This window comes from Cygnus olor, chromosome 12, assembly GCF_009769625.2.
Source record: "Cygnus olor isolate bCygOlo1 chromosome 12, bCygOlo1.pri.v2, whole genome shotgun sequence".
Classification (NCBI taxonomy): Eukaryota; Metazoa; Chordata; class Aves; order Anseriformes; family Anatidae; genus Cygnus; species Cygnus olor.
The window spans coordinates 13,484,486-13,503,635 of NC_049180.1; the positions used below are offsets into that span (position 1 = coordinate 13,484,486).

At 46.3% G+C, this 19,150-nt stretch overlaps 1 protein-coding gene and 1 long non-coding RNA gene across 4 annotated transcripts in view; both read right to left on the minus strand.

Annotated features, from left to right (window-relative positions):
• The window catches only part of NUP93 (nucleoporin 93), an 80,726-nt gene that overhangs the window by 45,516 nt on the left and 16,060 nt on the right, over positions 1-19,150 (minus strand). The gene's annotated exons all lie outside the window — the stretch shown is intronic.
• Positions 10,013-13,345, minus strand: LOC121076546. Its single transcript, XR_005823580.1, has 2 exons — positions 12,952-13,345; positions 10,013-11,066 (listed from the first exon to the last, which is right to left on the minus strand). It is a non-coding gene; the product is annotated as an uncharacterized LOC121076546 (long non-coding RNA).

The following is a 19,150-nucleotide window of genomic DNA, read 5'->3' on the forward strand; positions in this document are numbered from 1 at the left end:
AAAATTAGAAGCACTGAAGAAATAAGGAATGCATTTGCTAGTAGGCAAAACACACGAGCCTGAAGAAGGGTTTTACCAAACGGAGGGTCGCTTCTGCAGGTTTAAACCGCCGTGCCAGCACAGCTCCTTCCAGCCTCCAGCTGCTGGTGGCACTCCCTAACTCTGAATTTTCTCCTAAAACCCCGAGTAGACAGCCCTGCTGCACTCGTACTGCATCTCCCAGCTCTAGGAGAATGAAGGCACGTCCTCTGTTTGCAAGCACTCGGCCACAAAAATCCGGATTTGGGATGTCCACGTTGGGATCTACTGAGGCACGGGACGCTCTCAGGAGAGCGTTTGACCATCCGCTACCATTGACCTGTCTGCAGAATCACCCCAAAACCCAAGCAAGCCATTATTTCCATTTTTGCCTTAATTAAAACCACACTGCAGGGGTATTGGCTGGACACAAAGTACCAGGGAAAATGGTGCAGAGTATTTTACAGAGAGAAAAAACAGGCTCTGAATTAACAGTGCACTTTCTGGTTTGGGAGCAATTCCACTTACCGGTGTCAGGTTTTCAGAAGGTGCTCAGTGACTCAGGCTTACCTACTTCCATCGGCATCGCTGGGCACCTGGCACAAGTCAGAGCTGCACTGGCACAGAGGCTGCTCGAGAACAGGGCGTTTTGGCTTGGAAACCAGAAAACTTGATCCTAGGAGCGATTTCTCAAACCACTGCAAGGAGCAAACTCTCCGTGCTGGTAACCCAAAAAACACCGCACAGAATTCCTGAATCCCTGCATCGGGAGTCTCCCGAGTGGAAAAAACAGGACCAAAACCACTGATGCTCTTAAAGGAAAACCCCTGATCACTACCAGCTACACCCCAGAGCACAAGCAAAGTCCATTTGGGGAGAGGAAGGGGATACGTTCGCAGGATTAATCTAACCCAGGCATTTCTGAGCATCCCTGCCTCGCGGTGTCCCTGCAGCCGTGCTCACCTGCGCACCTCGCCACTCTGCCCTGGTTTTGGGTAGCTTCTCCACCTCCTTACCTCCACTTTGCGCAGCCCCCCAGCCGTACGGTGCCATGAGCACAGGAGATGCACAGAGCTTCTGCTTTCCAGGCACACACTAAACAGGTGAAGGGCATTACCTGGAGAGACAGCGAGCTCTTTGGGACAGGGAGTTCGGGAGCACAGTGGATCAGGAGCCGCCAGCAGCAGCTTTAAAGATGCTATTTCACAAACAGAGGTTCTCTGTTGTTTTCCAGCCACGTAACGTACTGCAGAAGCTACTCCCAGCTGCAGAACCACGCAGTACAGATCAGCACAGCTTATACTCTCCTTTTACAGATTTCCTTTTCAGCTCCCAGCGTTGCAGGGAAAGCTTCCCCAGCGTGGTTCGGCACGGCACCGGCTTCCCTTACCTATGTGTTGCTTAAAGCAACAGCCTTGATGGGTAAGACCAGAACCTATTCCCTCCAAATGGCTGTTAGCATAACCAGCACTGAGCGGTAGCCACGCTAAGATGTCGGAACCGCTGTCTCTGTTGCAGGAAATCAATTTAGCAGCATTCAACTGGCTCACGCATCAATCAATCCTGCACTCAAATGTGACTTTGGGAGGAAACAGGAGAAAAACTACTGCTCAGGGTTACTGGGCCACAGCTAAGGAAAGCCATCAAAGTTTTACTTCTGAGAAGAAAGCACCATATCCCAAAGAGAGATGAGGCAAAGATCATGCAAAAGCCACGTGAATTGTTTTAATGGTTTTTGATTGTGATGCTTACACTGGAGTCGTTTGGATAACCCACATCTCTACTGGGCGTTTTCACGTAGCGGCAGTTAAAGTTAACATCAGTTGTTTGATCACAGAAGATATGTTGGGTTTAGATTTTTTTGCCGTTGTTGTTCTTAAAACCAGTTGATTTCAATTTGAAAGGCAAGAGTTAGGCAGACTTTTCAGTTCCTGACAGCATATGAATATCCTCCTGTGTCCAGATCACTCCCTCGCTGCCCCTCCGGGTGCCCAACCGTACATTGCCTACCAGGACCTCCTTCCCTCCCTGGTGCCATTGCATCTCTGGGGTGAAGGAGATTCCTTCATGATAACCTTGAAATCAAAGATGCCATCATCCCTACCCTAAAGCCAAGAAAAAAAACTAAAACACCCTAGGATACAGGCTCTGTAGTCTCTTTTCCCTTTCTTTCAGAGTCTAGCACTGCGTAGGGGAGAGGGGACAGACACAAAAAGCACCCCGGATCTATTCCTGTATTAGCTTTTTTTTTAGAAAAAAAAAAAAAAAAGTCCTACAGCTGCAAGGCCTCCCATCAGCAAGCAGCATTAGCCAGCAAAAAATAGCAGACATTGCTGGCAGCAGCGAGTTAAATCAGGGACAGGTAGCTCCTTCCCGAAAATCTTTTCCTCTCTGCTTAATCCAGCACTGTGGCAGCAGCAAATACTGCACTGTCATAGTGGGTCTGGAGAGTGCCTTAGAGCATTATCTCCTTCCTCTCTGCAAGGCTGGCAGTGATTATCCAGCGCTAATGACAAGCTAGGTCTCCTCGGAAGGAGGCTGTCACATCGCGTGCGCTGCGCTCCCAGCTCTGCACACTCATCCTCTTCCTCCGGAGGGACGCGGAGAGAGGAGCCAGCGGTTCAGGAGTTGGGTTCAGGCTGGTTAGGGGTAGAGAGGACAGGGAGAAAATAAAGTTTACGCTTCCTTTTGCATCAAAATACAGTGATATTGCCACGCAAACAGTGCAGAAAGTCAGCTGGGCTGAGCCTATCATAATTCTGCCGGCCTATCTGGCAGGAAATTTGGGCTCCGTGGCAAAGGGCTAATTTTCATGGGCTAGGAGAATGTGAGTTACCCAAAGCTGAAGCAAAAACGAGGACTGAGAAGTGATCGGCCTCCAGCAATACCTGGTGCCCTCCTCTAGCAGGGGAAAACCCACAAACCTGGCCAGAGTGGGAGCCACGGGCTCAAAGCAGAGCCGAGTTTTACCACAGCTTTTTGGGGCTCACTGTGCCCCGGCCAGGAGGCAGGATGGAAACGCACCGAGCGGGGAAGCAGCCCTGACAGCACCGATGCAGGAGCGCCGCTTTTTTGACCTAGGAATGGGGAAAAGAAACACAAATCTGGTAAAATCAGGAGAGCGACAGTCCCAAACCAAGCAGGGGAGGGGGAAGCCCGGGCAGAGGGGATTAGCAGCGACACTGGCAGCGCTGTTCTGCCATCCATGCCCCACACCCCAATTAGCGGTATCATTTGTTGGGATGAATGGGGAACTTGCACTCAATTCGGCAATTTGACAGAGTGTCACTGAGCTACCTCCCGTCCATATTTATCTGAGAGGCGAGAGCAGGAACCCGTTTTAATTAGAGCCTTTTGAACAAAGGACCAGGGGTATTACCCATGCTCTCACCATCAAGCGATAATTGAGATGTAATCGTTTAAACAAAGCGCAACAAGTGTCCATTTACCCAAAGCCATTGTTAAATATCTACTAGGAGATTATTTTCAAAATTATAATGTGCCATGAATATTCAAACCACTTTCCTTCTTTAGCGTTAAAAAGAATAATCACCTTAAAAAAAAAAAACACAACTGGAAGCCAAACAGCTATTTTGCAGCAGAATTTGAGGAGGGTTTTAAACATGCCAGGGGTAATTTACAAGGACTTGGGGGGGAAAGGAGCGATGGCTCTGGCTTTTGGAGCCTGCAAAGCTCTCTTTTGTATAGCATTAGTGCATGCTCTAAGTCTGTAATTATGCAGGGAATGTGTTAATTTTTAATTCGGAATGCTAACCCTTTGCTAACCCTTTTTTTTTTTTTTAAATATATATATACAAGCCCTGAATGTCAATGCCTCTCGCAGACGACTGCCAGCACTGCCGTGACCACAGACAGGTCCCTCCTCTCGCAGGGAGGCCGGGCACAGCACGCTGGAAAGCAGATGAACTCACCGTAAAACAGCTTTTAGAAAACCATCGCCGTGGTGTCACGGCAGGCAAAACCCTCTCGGCCCCACGACCTATTACACCAGGTCACTGATATTCCCTTCGTTTCTGCAGGCCTTTCTAGCTGCTGAATCGAGCACGGTTCTGCAAGAAGCTGAGCTCCCCATCTCTCATGATATCACGCAGGTGAGCACGGGGATGGGGAGGTTACCCTAACACCACCTGAAGGCTCAAACAAGTTAATGACCCAAACACCAAGCCCATCTTTCCCCTCTTTTGACTCGTACCAATGCCCCCGCGACATCCTCAACCCATGGAGACCTGATTTCAGAGCACCTCTGACACAGCCCGGCAATGAATTATTAACTCCAGCAGAAACCGCAGAGCACCAGCTCGCAGCAAGCATGATCCTCCTGCGATGATTAGCCAGAATGCAATTATCGATGCTCCTGCTCCTCGCGAAATGTCGCTGAGTTCTCAATCACACGAAGCCCAACAGGCACCACGCAGACATCCACACAGCAACAGAAAACAGTCTGTGCTTTTACCTTTGTTTCCCCAGGGCTCTATTATTAATTGTGAGTGGTCCAGAGAGCTCTGCCCTCCCTGCACAGCAGCGACCACCGGTGGATTTGCATCACTGGAAAAAGGGCGACACACACAGAACCAAGCCCAGCAGCAGCATCGCGACACATGGGAAGAGCAACCTGCTCAGCCCTCTGCCAAGGGAACCTCAGCAGTTCCCAATACCAAAGCAAATGGGGCTGAGGGGAATAAAATCAAAGCAGCAACAGGATTGAGCTTTACACCCAAGATGGGCATGGCTGCTTGCTTGGGACAGGACACCACGCAGCTCCATATTAACACTGGAGAGGCAGGGCAAAGACAGCATTCTCCATTTTCCTTAGCAGGGAAGCTAAATTTGTGCTTTTCCTTTAATTCCAGCTGCCAGCTCCAAAGAAAGCAGCGTGGGAACTACTGGCCTGCAAGAGAAGTGAAACCACCCATGAGCAGGATGGTTACAACCAGCTTTGTCAAACCAGCCATGGGTTTTTCCTAGCGAAAGCACCACTGAAATTGGTATTGGCATCTCAGCAGGCTTCGTTAGAAGTCAGGTCTACTCCGTCCAGGTCTTTATGCTGTGCTCATCGCGTTAATATCCAGTCCTGCAGCAAGCGACACGATTAACATCTGCCACACATTGTTTGCTTTCTGCTCTCCTTCCTGGGGGAGTTCATGGGCATCGTGGAGCAGCTCCCAGCTGGGAAGAGATTCCTCCAGCCCTGGCTCATCCTCCTCCGAATGAGCCCATGCTGGCCAGGCCTGCTTGGTTAATGGTTCAAGACTGTCATCGTCACCGTAATGATTAACAAACTGTACGTACTTATCAACACGTTAGCACCAAGTCTCCCAAGTAAAGTTTCTACGCAGGATGGATTGACAGAGTTGGAAGACAAATGAAAATCTGTCCTTCGCCAACCAAATGAAGTTAGTTGGAGGGTTTTATCACCTGGAGGAAACATTCGTTTCTTCGCTCAGCTCTCCTCGCCTTGTCACCTCAGATTAGAGGATATTGGGGATACAGCCTCCCGCAGAGGAACTACAGGTGTCCATCTCTAGAGCTCAACTAAAAGGGAAGATGCAGGGATGAACAGCTTAGCTTGTCCTTAAAACCCTTCCAAAGCAAACCACATCAAAACTAAGGAGGTCTGATCTGGAATTTCACACCCAGAAGATTGCAGTTATTAATATTACTCCTTTTGTACTCACACACCTTTCACCGTTCCCAATGATCTTCCATTTGGACATCTCTTCCCTTTTTTACGCTGGAAAATTACTATGTGATCTTGCTTTTGAGTTATCACCCAGTAACTCCTTGCAAAGACAGCAGCAAGAATTGAGCTGGCTGGAGAACAAGAACAGAGATGGAAGAGAACTGGGAGGGAGCAAATCTTGGGGCTCAGTCGAGATGAAGGATGGATGACGCCACACGTCCCTAGGTGGGCTGGTTACAGCGAGGCAGCAGCAAACATCTGGAGAAAGGCTGACCTCAAGGACTTTGTGCAGAGGTTTGGAAACAACATCTTGGGTAGGAGACCCTGGCTGTTAGACCTTACCATCAGCTTCTCTCGTCCATCCAAGCCCTCCAAAACTGAAGTAAGAGAAACCCCCTGAAAACTGAGTTACAGCCTGTCCGATTAGAAAAGGAGCAAGGACTCATCGAGATGAAGGAGGGGGACACGCACAGCTTTCATTTAGTGCAATGTGCACAGCCACACAACATGGGGATTAGTCTCACAAAAACAGAACAGCCTTTTCAAGCGTACAGACCAAGGGACCCTCAGGAAGGGACAGATGCTGACTCAGAAAACTATTAAAAGGACAAAGTGACTTTCAAACAGAGGTCACCAGTTCAAACTGCAACTGGATGAGCACCGGCCAAGACTAAAGCAAGTAAGGACTGATTAGTGGTTTTAACAAAAACGTCTCTAATCTCCCTTCAGCTCCAGCTGCTCCATTGCCCATATTGCAAATTTATGGCAGAAAGTGACACAGAACTCCCTGCCCTAGCCCCCCAAGACCAGCCAAAAATCAGCGGGCAGCCAGAGAGCAAGTGCTTCTCACCGCAGTAACAGCAGAAATGTGAGAGCTGCTCTGCCCTTTGCTCAAAATGGATCAAATATTTCTGTTGGTTGTGGCTGCCTCCCTTAGGGGGTCACCTGCTTGGTGCTGAACACGTGTAGGCAACCTAATGCACCTGGATATCCACCTTCCACTTAGCATCATCTGTAAGCAAGCACAAAGATCACATGGCAGGTTTTGAGTGGATGCTGTCAACGTATTTTCATGTAAAATTACTTGGCTAATTTGTTAACTTTGTACCACTTACTCATTCCTGAAGAAGAGACCCAGCACATATCAGCTCTCCTCTCCCCACCACCCAGAAGCTCTGGTTTTATATAGAGACCTTGCACCACCGCAGGCTCAGAACCCTTGCTGCAAAAAACCTTTCGGCAGCAGCCCAAAGAGGGCAGACAGGATTCCAGGACCTATTTCGCTAACAAAAAATAGTAAACACACAACACTGAGCACGCAGCATAGTTGCTCTAACTCTGCCCGTCAAGGAAAACTTGAGCATTTCCCATCCATCTTCCCAGGGAACTGGTAGGTCTTCTACTGCCCCATGCTGTACAATACACCCCACGAAGCAATTTCCTTCCCACTGTTATTAGGCACAACACCGCAGACTGCAGATACACCTGCTTGGAGTTTGAGTCAAACCGCTGCCCATTCACTGCTTGCTCAGCAAACATTTCCTTGTGGAGCAGCAGCTTCAATAGCACGGTGATGATAAAAACACACCAATGCACGTAGTTAAATAGAAATACTAGCTGCTAGGCAATTATGAGGGAGGGTATTGTCCATGGAGCATTACTGAACTGTGTTCTTGCAAGTGACATTAACTCCTGTGCATTTATTATAAAATAAACGTGTGTGTATTTTATTATAAAATCATAGAATATCCCGAGGTGGAAGGGACCCCCAAGCACCATTGAGTCCAATCCCTGGCTCCATACAGGACCACCCCAAAACCACACCATCCATCTAAGACTGTTGTCTCCTCAGCAACACTTTTTGACCTCCAGCAGCTCGGTGCCGTGACCCCATCCCTGGGGAGCCTGTCCCAGTGCCCGACCACCCTCTGGGTGCAGAACCTTTCCCTGACACCCAGCCTGACCCTCCCCTGTCCCAGCTCCATGCCGTTCCCTCGGGTCCTGTCGCTGTCCCCAGAGAGCAGAGCTCAGCGCCTGCCCCTCCTGAGTAAAGCTGGAAGTAAAAGGAATACTTGATTTCATTTCTGAAGAAACTTTTATTAATATTTACTCCAAACGAGATCTCCCAGCTGCTGAAGCTTAATACTCCCCAAAACACATTTCCCCTGGGGTCCTCCATTATCAGCAAGGGCTCTCCTTGCGCGTCCACATGTTCTTTCAACAGATTCCCTTTGCTATCTAATTTGAGAGCCTTAGGTGTTAAGCATTTGAGGAATGCAATCAAATCCTGCCTCTTTCAGGCCTCCTGGGACACCTATTAATTCACCCTCCTGCAGAGAAAGAGTTTATCATCTCCTGCAATTGCCAGTACCTAAAAAAGTGGAACAGGGCAACTTAAATTGGCATGGCAATTATTTAACGTCTATAAATAGTTGTTGCCACAGTGTAGATTAAATTGCTGTACAGTAACATCCTTTCTTTTCTACGTTTTAACGCTCAACTCTGATTAAGGCAGGTAAGCAGGGGCCATGCCACACAAGAGCCACTGGAAAGGGAATACAAGTGCTCAGGAGCTGGGCTGTACGCCACACAAAGGTGAGCTGGAAACCCAGTGTAGCTCATTAGTTTTTTTTTTTTTTTTCTACTAAACGAGAAAAAGAGAAGAGACTCATTTCCACAGTGCTTCACGATCTGTCCCCCAAACACAACGCACTGAAAAGTCACCATGAAATCCTGCAGACCGACCACGGTAATTCAATGGGTAAGAACTGCGCAGGGAAACAAAGTCCTAAAGGGTTTTTTCCAAAAGGGTTTTTCCAGCATCTTTGTTTCTTTAGGAAATGAGGATGCTGCCTTCAAGGGCAGGAAAAATAGTTTAACTGAGATACCAGCACATGTTTCACCTGGGTCACGGCACCAGCCACACTGGCTTGTGCTATGGAGATGGAGAAACCACTACTGGTTCCCAGTGGGAGAAAGCTCTATATTTCTTGGCAAAAGTATCATACACATTTCCTTTAAAAAGGCAGAATCTAACCGGTAATAACCCCCCTTCATGGCATCTTGTTATTTAATGGAAAGCTGGAATGACAAGAAAGGGGCCGCAGTGAGTCCTGGCTACAGGTCTGGGCACGAAAGATGCAATACCACCTAGGACAGCAGCCAGAGGGCAAACTCCTGGCTCCTCACCTTCTGAGGAGTGCATCCTGCACATTTGGGAGAACAGAAAGCTGTGTCAGCCTCCCTTCATTTCCAGTACTTATTTGAGGTGCATTACAGTTATTAAGGCTTGGTGTAATTATTGTTCTTCGTGGCAGGTTGTGAAAGACACCATTACTGCCTTACAGAGCCAGGTCACTGAACAAGTGTTTTCCACCAAAAGCATGTTCTCATCCCCACCCAAAAGCAAAGACACGCATAAAGTGAAACTTAATCCTTTCTGCTTTATGACAGTTTGCGTTTCTTTAAAAGGGAGACAGAAAAGCCAGGAGAGAGAGCAGAAAAACTTGGTATGCAACCTGAAGAAGCACCGGGGACCTGCTGCAGAGAACAATTGGGAAAGGAGGGCTTGGGGGCACTGCTGGCTGACCGCAATGGCAAATGGTTTGTAAGAGTCAAAAGTCTTAGAAGTCTGACGTCCCTTCCTGCCTTACCGATACCAAAGCGACTGCAATCAGGAAAGCTGCTTTGTGCAAAGGTTGTCCCTGCACAACAGCACTAGCATCAGGCCTCCCATACCCATATTCTTCAACTCTCTGCAGCCTTTTCTACAAGCTAGAAAACTGTCCCATCAGTAGTGTGGCCCTGAGCCTTGAGCCCAAGGACCAGGTGGAACAGGTACCATTGCCCAACAGGGGTACGCACCCATGGGAACTGACCGTGGGTCACTGATAGTGCTGCAGGGACAAGACAGAGCCCTGTCTCACACCTGACAAGAGTTACAAGCTGACAAATATTTTTGTGGGCAGTGCTACTAATGCGTAACACCAGCAAAACCTTCCTCTCAAAAAAACATGACTTGTTTTAATCCAATAAACTATGGAGTCAGTAATACTTCTCTGCATCCCCGAATGTCTCTGTCGGCAGCTCGGCAAGCACCGGGCATCTCAAAGATAAAAGATGAGAAATCTCAAAGGCACAAACCTCAAAACATCAGGACTCCTGCCCCCTTCCCTCTGTCCCCGTCTTCAGATGTTCCTTTTAGCACGTAAAGGTTAACGAGTTAAAAAAAAAAAAAAGCAAAGAAGGAAACTCGAGATTGCCCTTTTTTCTTTTTTTTTTTTTTTTTAAATCCAAACCACATTAGTACTTTTGGAGAGCCAGATTATATCATAAAATGCAGGATTTCAACGCTCTGGCACCACGCCAGCGTTTTAATGGACATTCAGACACGAAGGAAATGGCTGTGCATTAAGCCTACCAATAAGTCAACAATCGATACCCTGGTATTACAGTAAAAATACCATGCCCCTTTGTAACCGCTCCTGGCCTCGTCCTTCTTTGTCAAGCTCAGCTCTAAATAAAAAAAAAATAAAAATAAAGTCTCAAAGCAAGAAATGAAGCACAGTTATTTCACAGCTATCAAACAGTACAGATGTGTGTATTATAAACAGGAAAGTCAGGAATAAAAAGGACAGAACTTCAGACACAAAATGAATCAAGCAGGTCAAGAGGTAAGAGCAGCAAAATACAGAAACCTCAAAGCTAAGCCCCAAGCAGCTGCAGATCAGCAGTCTGATTCTAGCTTTTATCTCCAAAGAGCATCTCAACCAAAAGAAAACAAAAAAAGAATCGCATCAGAGCAAGCTAACATTTGGGTTTTAATCTAATTCATAGATTTTAATTGCCTGCGCAACATCAGCCTTGCACGTCCCCCCAACGTAAGCCATCAGCTGGATCAGCCCAAGGCAAGCTCTGCAGAGGACGGGGTTGGACACCCTCTGGAAAGCAGGAGCACCAGGCAGGATTGCTCTGTGATGGAGCAAATGCTTTAAATTTAGTTAACTCTGCCTTCCCATTCTGAGACACGGTCGTAACGCCGAGCCACTGCGACATTTCTCAACAGTGGAAAAAACCTTGGGTTTATGGATAGCTGGAGCAGCTGCCCACGTCCAGGGAAAGGTTCAGGGTCAGCCTGTTTTTCAGGAAGAAACGGTGGCAGCCACCGATCCAGTGCTGTGAAACCTGAATGTGAAAACAGGAGGACAAAACCAATTCCAATTGATCATTTTTATCTCCGCAGCCTGGAGAGCTCAGTGCTGAAATGGAACTTCATCATGGAACGGTTAAGCCAGCGTAATAGCTTGGGTAAACACGCTGGCTGAATTCTCCATTTTCTTCCCCGAGTCTGCAAATACACAGAGGGAAACAGAGAACGATTGTTTCAGAAATCCTGCCACAGATCCTTTACGTTTATTTGCTAAAACTATCTCCTGTCCCTGGGGCTTCAGCTCTAAACAAGCACGCGGCAGGGCTAGGAATATGGAAAGGCTTCTCGCTGATGGTTTCAGGCCTGGGCATCCGCACCTCGAGGTTCAGCTCTGCAAAATGACCCAAGGCAGCAAGCCCAGCAGCTGAAGAACAGGGCTGTGCATGTCTTCAAGGACCACAGAGCTGTCCTTGGGTGCACAAACCCAGCTCAGCAGCTGTGTACGTGTCCAGCAATGGGCTGGGACAGATCTCAGATCATTAGGTTTTGCTGCTCTGTCTCAAACACTCTCTACAATCAAGCACATCCTAAATAATCCATCCCAAGCGAGGGTCGCCATACAAAATGCTGCTGCATAAAACGATTATATTGGGCAGTAGACAGTAGCTGTATTGACTCCTCCAGCTCCAGCCTGTGACTCTAATCAACTGGCAGTGTAATCGAAGGGTTTGTGTGGCCACAGCTTCAGCTCAGAGAAGCTGAAGATCACCAGCTCAGACTGGCTGATAGCCACTGCAGATGGCTTTGCAGTAAGAGGGCGGTTTCAGCCTGCAGCACGGCTTCAGTTCCTCGTTTCAGGTGGGACAGGAGCTCTGCTGACAGCCAGCCTGGTACAGGGGCAGCCGGAAAGCACCGACAAAGAGGAACACCCTCTGCTTCCCCCGGGCTAGTATCTGAGGAAGGGAAGGTGGAAGCCAGATAAACGCTGCTGAGCACTGAGCAGGAGTGGGAACAGCAAGGAGGTCTGAGGAAACAGTAACAAGGAAAACATCCGCATAAAGCCTTCATTACAGACCTTGCGAGAGCCAGCAGTAAAAGCAACTTTTATTTCACAGGTGAAGAAACTGATGCATAGGAAGGCAAACTCAAAGTCAAGCATGAAAATCAGGAACAAATTGGATCCAGCTTTCCCCATTTTCTATGCTGAAAACCAGCTGCTGCAGAAGGCTGTTTTCTAAGTAAATATACCCACCGTGGGGTGCCAGGCAGGCAGGGATCCAGGAACTCAAGGGTCAGGCGCTATTCAATATTTGAATCAGTGCAATAAAACACCGCATAAATATTTAAACTGGCATTCCTGCTCCAAAATACTCTTGGAACATATTTTGACTGCTTGCTTTCAAAGTTGGGAACTCTCATTCCCTTCATTCTTCTGTTCTGGGGAAGATCTGAAAACAACCCAAAGAGGCTCCCGTTTCCTGCTCACCCAGAGTCCATCTGACAGCAGTTTGTGTTTGTTCGTTCTTGTGTGCTGCTTCTGGTCAGCAAAGTACAAATGGATAAATCTAAAGCACTGAAAACCCACACCCTTGGCTCTTTGTGATGGCCTTGTTCTAAATTCTCGCAAGAGAAAAAGACCTCCAGGATCACTCTCTGTTATTGTATCGAATTTATAACCTCTGGCTTCAGAAACTAAATGTTTGGCTTCTATTTTAGCTGTTCTCACAACGTGTGCTATAAAATAACTTAAGACAACATTTGTCATTTGACACTTCCAGAGGATGAAGAACACAGTATTGGCTTGGGTGTGAATATAAATCAAAAAGTCAAAGCACAGTGACAAATGCATTTTGTTTTTTCATATGAAATTGAATCTCTTAATTATTTCAGCTTGATATAGGAAAAGCCATGACAGTCATTGATATAAATTATGGTTTGAGATTTTAAGGCAGCATTTTCTATCAGTAGTCATAACCCGTGCTTCCCTGCCCACCCCCTGCCCTCAAACTATAACATTCAATAGGAGAGGAACTGCTGTAAGAAGAGGATGAAGCTGGTTAGATGTGCACAGGCAATACCCCACCTGTCCATCTGTCCACTCCGTTGGATGTTCCAGTCCTGAGACCTCCACAGACACGTTCAATGTCGATTCACAGAACCTGTTCCTATTTCAGCCTTCATTTCTCCATGTTTCTACATCCTAGGCCTGTCAGTAAAATTATCCTCTAAAATTTAGCCTCTAAAACAGGTGAAGTTTTTATTGAGAGCTAAAAGCTCTAAAAGGTTCCAGTAAGACTTACATCATTAGCATCATCAGGTTTTTGTAATGAACCCCATACAGACCACAGAGATGTGCCGTGGCATCTGACATCTGCAGTTTTGCTTCTCCTCCTGCTAACAATAGGTTATTCAGCTGATGCTTCTACTAGCACCTACATAAATCTTTCAAGAGATTAACAGTTAAAGTAAATTAAGAAAGCATGGAGTGGAAGCCAGCTCTTCCTTAACGGTTTTAATTTTGCTGGGCTATCAGAAGTAACAAGCAACCGAATCTTAGCTATTAACGTGAAAGGAAGATCTGATGATCCTCCAAGATGTGACTACTCTGTCAGAATGTACCTCTGTATATCAAAAAGCACTGCTTTTGTACAAACATTTTGAAGGGTAGTGCTGCACTTTAATCATTTATACTGGTGAAGGCCCTAGGAAACAAGAATAGCCCAAAGGGATAAGCTGCAAGACTGTCAGTCTCAGGAAGCAAAGTTTAGACTGCGAAGCCGCTTCCATCAACAAAAGCTAAATTAATACTTATTATTATTTACTAATACTTAAATTAGTACTGCTTTCACAAATACAGCCTGTAACTTTTTAATGCCATCAGCCTTGCACGAAGCAACATTACTAACTGTGACCACACGGAAGTCTCAGAGGAGGATTTTGTCACTACTGATGCTGATATGCTATCACACCTGACTTGTTCTAGAAACTATAAGCTCAGTTTTTACGATAAGTATTTGATATTTCACAGCAAGGCCAAATATCTGGTGCTAGAAGTGTGGCAAAGGGTTGCTTTAAAACTGGAAAAAAAAGTAGAACAGATAAATAAGCTTGGGAGGGGATTTTAAACTCTGAGGTCCTACCTTGCTTGGCCAGCAAAAGGCTCCACAAATTCATACATGTAACAGAACTCCTCAGCTTCTCGAGGAAGTGCATTAACTACATCTTCAGCTAACAAAAATTGCAACACTTGCTGAAAAATAAATGGTGAAAGAAACAAAAAGCCCCTTTCTTTAGTCACATGCAAGAGGGATTCAATTTCACTGTCTACTGCATGCATTTTATATAAGGCAGAGAGGTCCGGGATACTGGCCGAGATGGTTTTCAATTTATCACTTTGGAACTTCAGTCAGAAAAAAGATGAAATCAAGCAAGCGATTGCCTCTGACACTAGGGAAAGAGCCTCACTAATGTGAAAGCACAGCCTGATGGCTGTCTACGCTCCTCAGTGGCATGTACAACCAAATACAACTCTTCTGCCAGATATAGTCCTCTACGTGTTCAGCTTGCTTCAAGTCACTTAATCAGCATATAAAATAGTGCCAGTGAAGCCCACTTCCATTATAAATTGTGACTATTCTTCTCCTGATTCAGCATCTGACTAATTTCAAAGTTTCCAAGGTAAGGTTCAAATAAAGTATCAGAGAAATTCTGTTTCAAGAAACCACCGAACCATCTGCTCCTGCAAACTGAGATGGAGCCACGGGCCAGGCAAAGGACATCCTCTGCACTGTGCACTCATGTAAAAGAGGCTTTAGATAAGAAGTGTGTCCCATCTCCCTTGGCCTGAGATGGCGATAACCATTTGCAAAGTACTCTGCATGGATGACAACAGTCAAGGGTGCTAAAGGCAGAAGGAGACACCTCGGAGGTCTTATAAAATTAATGGGTTTAGAAGCAGCACCACCAGGGCAGCGAGAGGAACCTTCTCTGGCTCCACTTGGGCACTTCCAACACGCAATACCTTCCCCTGAGCTGTTTCTGCAATGAAACGAATCTTTGAATTTTGCTTCCCACCTTCCCCTCAGAATATGTGGTTCCAAGCAGCGTTTGTTGCCAGGATGCACTGCTAACACATAATACGTTGGCTGGAAATTAGTATTTCATCTGAGAAGGAAAATGTTACAGGCACTTCTCAAGAGGCAACGCAAGCGGAAGAGTTTGAGGAAGAAAGGTTGTGGGCAACAACATAACCAAGAGAAGATGGAGCTATTAAGACAAACAGCTAAATCCTGCCCTTTATGGCAGACTGCAGGTTCAGTCCCCCGATGCTGGTTGTACTGCTGGAAGGAGATCTGCTCCGCCACCCTGCTGCACAAGGACGCTGCTTCAACACAAAGCATGGTATTTATCGTAGGGATGACTTCTGACTGAAAAAGCAGGACTTTTTCTTCCTGGTGCTACTCTGCAAAAAGTATGTCATTTCTGCCACTCGTGTGGACAGACTCTCACATTTCCTCCCAGATCCCGAGCCCCGGCCTGGAGGAATTTATCCTTGGAAACAAGCCCTGGAGTCTTTTCAGACCGAGTGCTACCCCGCTGGCTTGACCGACCTACTGTAAAGAAAGGGCCTGAGACAGCCTAGAAGATCCTTGAGGCCTTCTCACAGCTTTCAAGTGATGGCACAAAGCACCTTACATGATGGAAAGACTCCTCCAAAGCATCTGAAAGACAACGTGAGGGGCTTGGACAAAGCAAGGAAGGAAAAAAAATGAGGAAAGGAAAGGAGATGATGGTTCTGCTGCTGGAATATAACTGCATTCCAGCCACCACTACGCCTGTTACAGACCAACTCTTAGCCAAGGGTTTTAAGACAACTAATTGATGGTAACCACTTTCTAGCTCAGTTCCAGCAACAGGGAGCCAGAGGCAGCATTCATTTTGAAGGCTTGCTTCCATAACTCACAAAATCATAAGCTTATAATAAAGCAAAGGCTATTGTGAAGATGGAAAGTCTTTCCTCAGAAGAAAAAAAATCATGAGCATATTAGAAAAGGTAGAGAATAAGGCATTTTTGAGAATACAACCCCCCAGACAAACAGCAAAACACTCAGTGCAGCACATTAGCTAATTATGTGGAGCACTATCGCGCACTTCATCCTAGCAGCAAATACGAAGCCAAGCATTAACCTCAGTCAAACAGCAAAACAAAAATAAGAGAAGTGATATCGATTCACAGTATCTGTTGAGCAATCCAGCTTCTTACCATTAGAAATGACCTGCAAATTTTCAGGATAAGCCATCTTTAACCTTGGTAAAATTAAATCAAGCTAGACAGGGACTAAGAAAAGAAATATAGCAGGGCTAGCTCTGCTATACAGAGCCCAAAAGTATCCGAAATACAGAGCCCAAAAGTGTAATTCCAGTGAGGTGCTCTTTGCATCCAGCTTCTACCCGTAGCTCACACGAGGACCTCAGGCTGGGGATGCTCCCTTTTAGTTAAGACAATGGTGGGTCTTTTGCCTACTGCATTAGTGCTTATTTCAGACTCGTTAAAGCCTTTACGTTTTTCTATCTACTCAGCAGACAGAGTAAACGGATTTAAACATGCCATTTTGTGTTACAAGCCTTGGGGCAGGAGAGGAAAGAAATAATGAATGTTTCATCGGAGTTACTATATGGTAACCATAGCAGGCAAAATCAATTACCGCCGCGAGGATCTGGAGATAACGTGTAGGTTCCCACTCATCTGCTTGAAATGTTTTTTCCTCCATTCCCTCTCCCACTTCTCCTCAAATCTCTTCTCTCATATCTTAGAATCTGGCCCAAAGAATCCTGCTGGCTTGCAACCACAGAGATAAGGATTTGTCATGATGCCGTACGATATCCCCACCTGTGCACTCCCACTTATCCGAGCTCAGATCAAATCCTTCACAGCTTGCCACTTCTGCCTTTCACACCCAGTTTGGCTACGCTGAACTTTGTTATCAGGGAAGCCAAACAATGCTGGGGCTTTATCAAGAATGCTGCGCAAACCGGACAGCCAGTCTCAAAGGAAACTGCAGAACAGACTTGAGGAATTAGCAAAATTACCCATATGATGTGACTGAACACATTGAGGATGGGTAATATTAAAAAGGAACCAAGTAAGAGTAGATATACTCCAATAAATATCTAACTCATCCAGAAAAGGCAGATCCAGAAATCCAGCTCATACGAGACTGAGCAACAAGCAAAGGATGTCTGCTGAAATTTAAATGATGCCAAGCTCAAAACCAGTAAGAGGAAATAAATTTTAACACAATCTGTAATTGAATTGGGGAACTTACTACCACAGGAAGACGGCAAGGCCAAAATATAATGGGATTAAAAAACTGACTGTGTGTATATGGATATTGATAATATCTAGGGCTGTGTTTAACGATAGAATTGTGGAAAGAATTATTATACCCCGTGCTTCAGGGTTCTACCAACCAGAGAACAGGGTGAAGCCTAATTTATTAGGAGACAAGCAGACATCCCCATGAACTTCTTTGTCAGCGTTCCTCCCCTGAATTACCCCATGCTGCACATGAAGGCAGCCAAGTAGACATGTCCCACATCCAACCTAATAAATCACCTACGACAAATTCAGTTGCAGCTATTCCCACATCACCAATTCAGGCCTAGGACAGCCAACCGAACCATTCAGAAAGCTTTAATCAAGCTACTGAAACCAAAATTAAACGCTGACGTGTTTACCACATTTCAGTTTTTCTCATTCAGAAGCCTTTAAATGGCATTCACACACCACTGGCAAGCCTTCCCCTCGCTCCCCGAAATACCACAAGTTGGAGAAATCTCTCTCCCCTTCCCCACCTCCACCCCACTGCGGATCTGGCAGAATCCAGGCATTGGTGCTTTAAAAAGGACACCCCAGAGACTTGCACTGCTGTCAAAAAAGCTGGCGACACGTTAATTTATTCTCCATAAAGTTATTTTAAAACCAAGCCTCTCCGAGCTCCTCCAGCCATTTTTACCAAGTGACAACTAAGCGCCTTGTTCCAATTAAGTTTTAAAAAACTGAATGCATCTTAGCTGTGACTCAAAGCACTACGTACGCAAATCAGTCTTGGTGCAAGCTAGGATGGATCATGTCTTGCACGCTTGCTAAGACACAAACAATGGAATGGAGAAGACCGTTTCCAACTCACCTCCGTGATTTCCTTCGGTCATTTCCCTGCGTACAGAAAACCAGCACATCAGACATTTCACGACTGCTTTGTGTTCAAACAGGACTTCAATGGTTTGGCTCAGGTAGGTGAGTAATGCTCTCGCAACCAAAATATCGTCAAAGAACAGAACTGAGTAAAGAGTGGGCAGGAGGTAATAAATGTATCCGAGGTAGAAGGCAAAGGGAATAAATACAAACAGACAGAGAAAGAAATGAGAATGGAGGGAAGATGAGAAATAAAGGGCAGGGAAGACAACAGAAGGGAGGCAGTGAGAACAGAAGTTGTGCCAAAAACCCAGCTGAGCGAAGTGAACGTACGTGCGTGTCCCCAGCCCCATCTCAGAAGGCTGCAACTGTCCTTCGGGAAAGTATCTTGACAGGAACACAAATTCATTTTGACTTCAAAAAGAGAAGTTAGGAAACACCCAAACGCACCGCCCGAACATTTCATCTGCAAGCTGCCCAACGTTCAGGCCGCTGTTCTGTATGGGGAAGCCGAAGCACACCGGTGCTTGGATAGCCACGCAGCAGCGAACACTTTACACACTTATTAGTGACTGCCTTAAACCAAAGCCTGATAATGCCTAGGATTAAGATTTTTGATGCGGAGTCAAACTGCCTAATTACTACAGGGCAGGCACAACAATACAGCTGTGGCCTTTCCCAGATGGCTGAATTACCCCCATGGCTTCGTGACAAACCACAGGGCAATTCAGCACGGCTGCAACACTTGCAAGAGGCTGGAGCAAATTAGGGGGGCTTGAAAGGAGGGCAGGGAGCTGCAGCAGCTTTTACTGTTTGTTTGGTTTGGTTTTTTAACTAGATCTGATGAACTGGCTCATTGGAAAAAGCACACAGGGTTTCCCACTTGAGACACAGGAGTTCGGTGAGATGATCCGTCCTGCTCACCCTACAAACTCTTCTTGGTGAGGAGTGATGTGTTTGGTACAGCTCGTAGTGCTGTAAGCAATTACTTGAGAAAGGTGCTAAAGACAAAGGTGCTTAAGACAATGCTTAAAATGGAAAGATATGAGCAAAAAAAAAAAGCACAGTTCAGGGGAAAGGTAAGCAA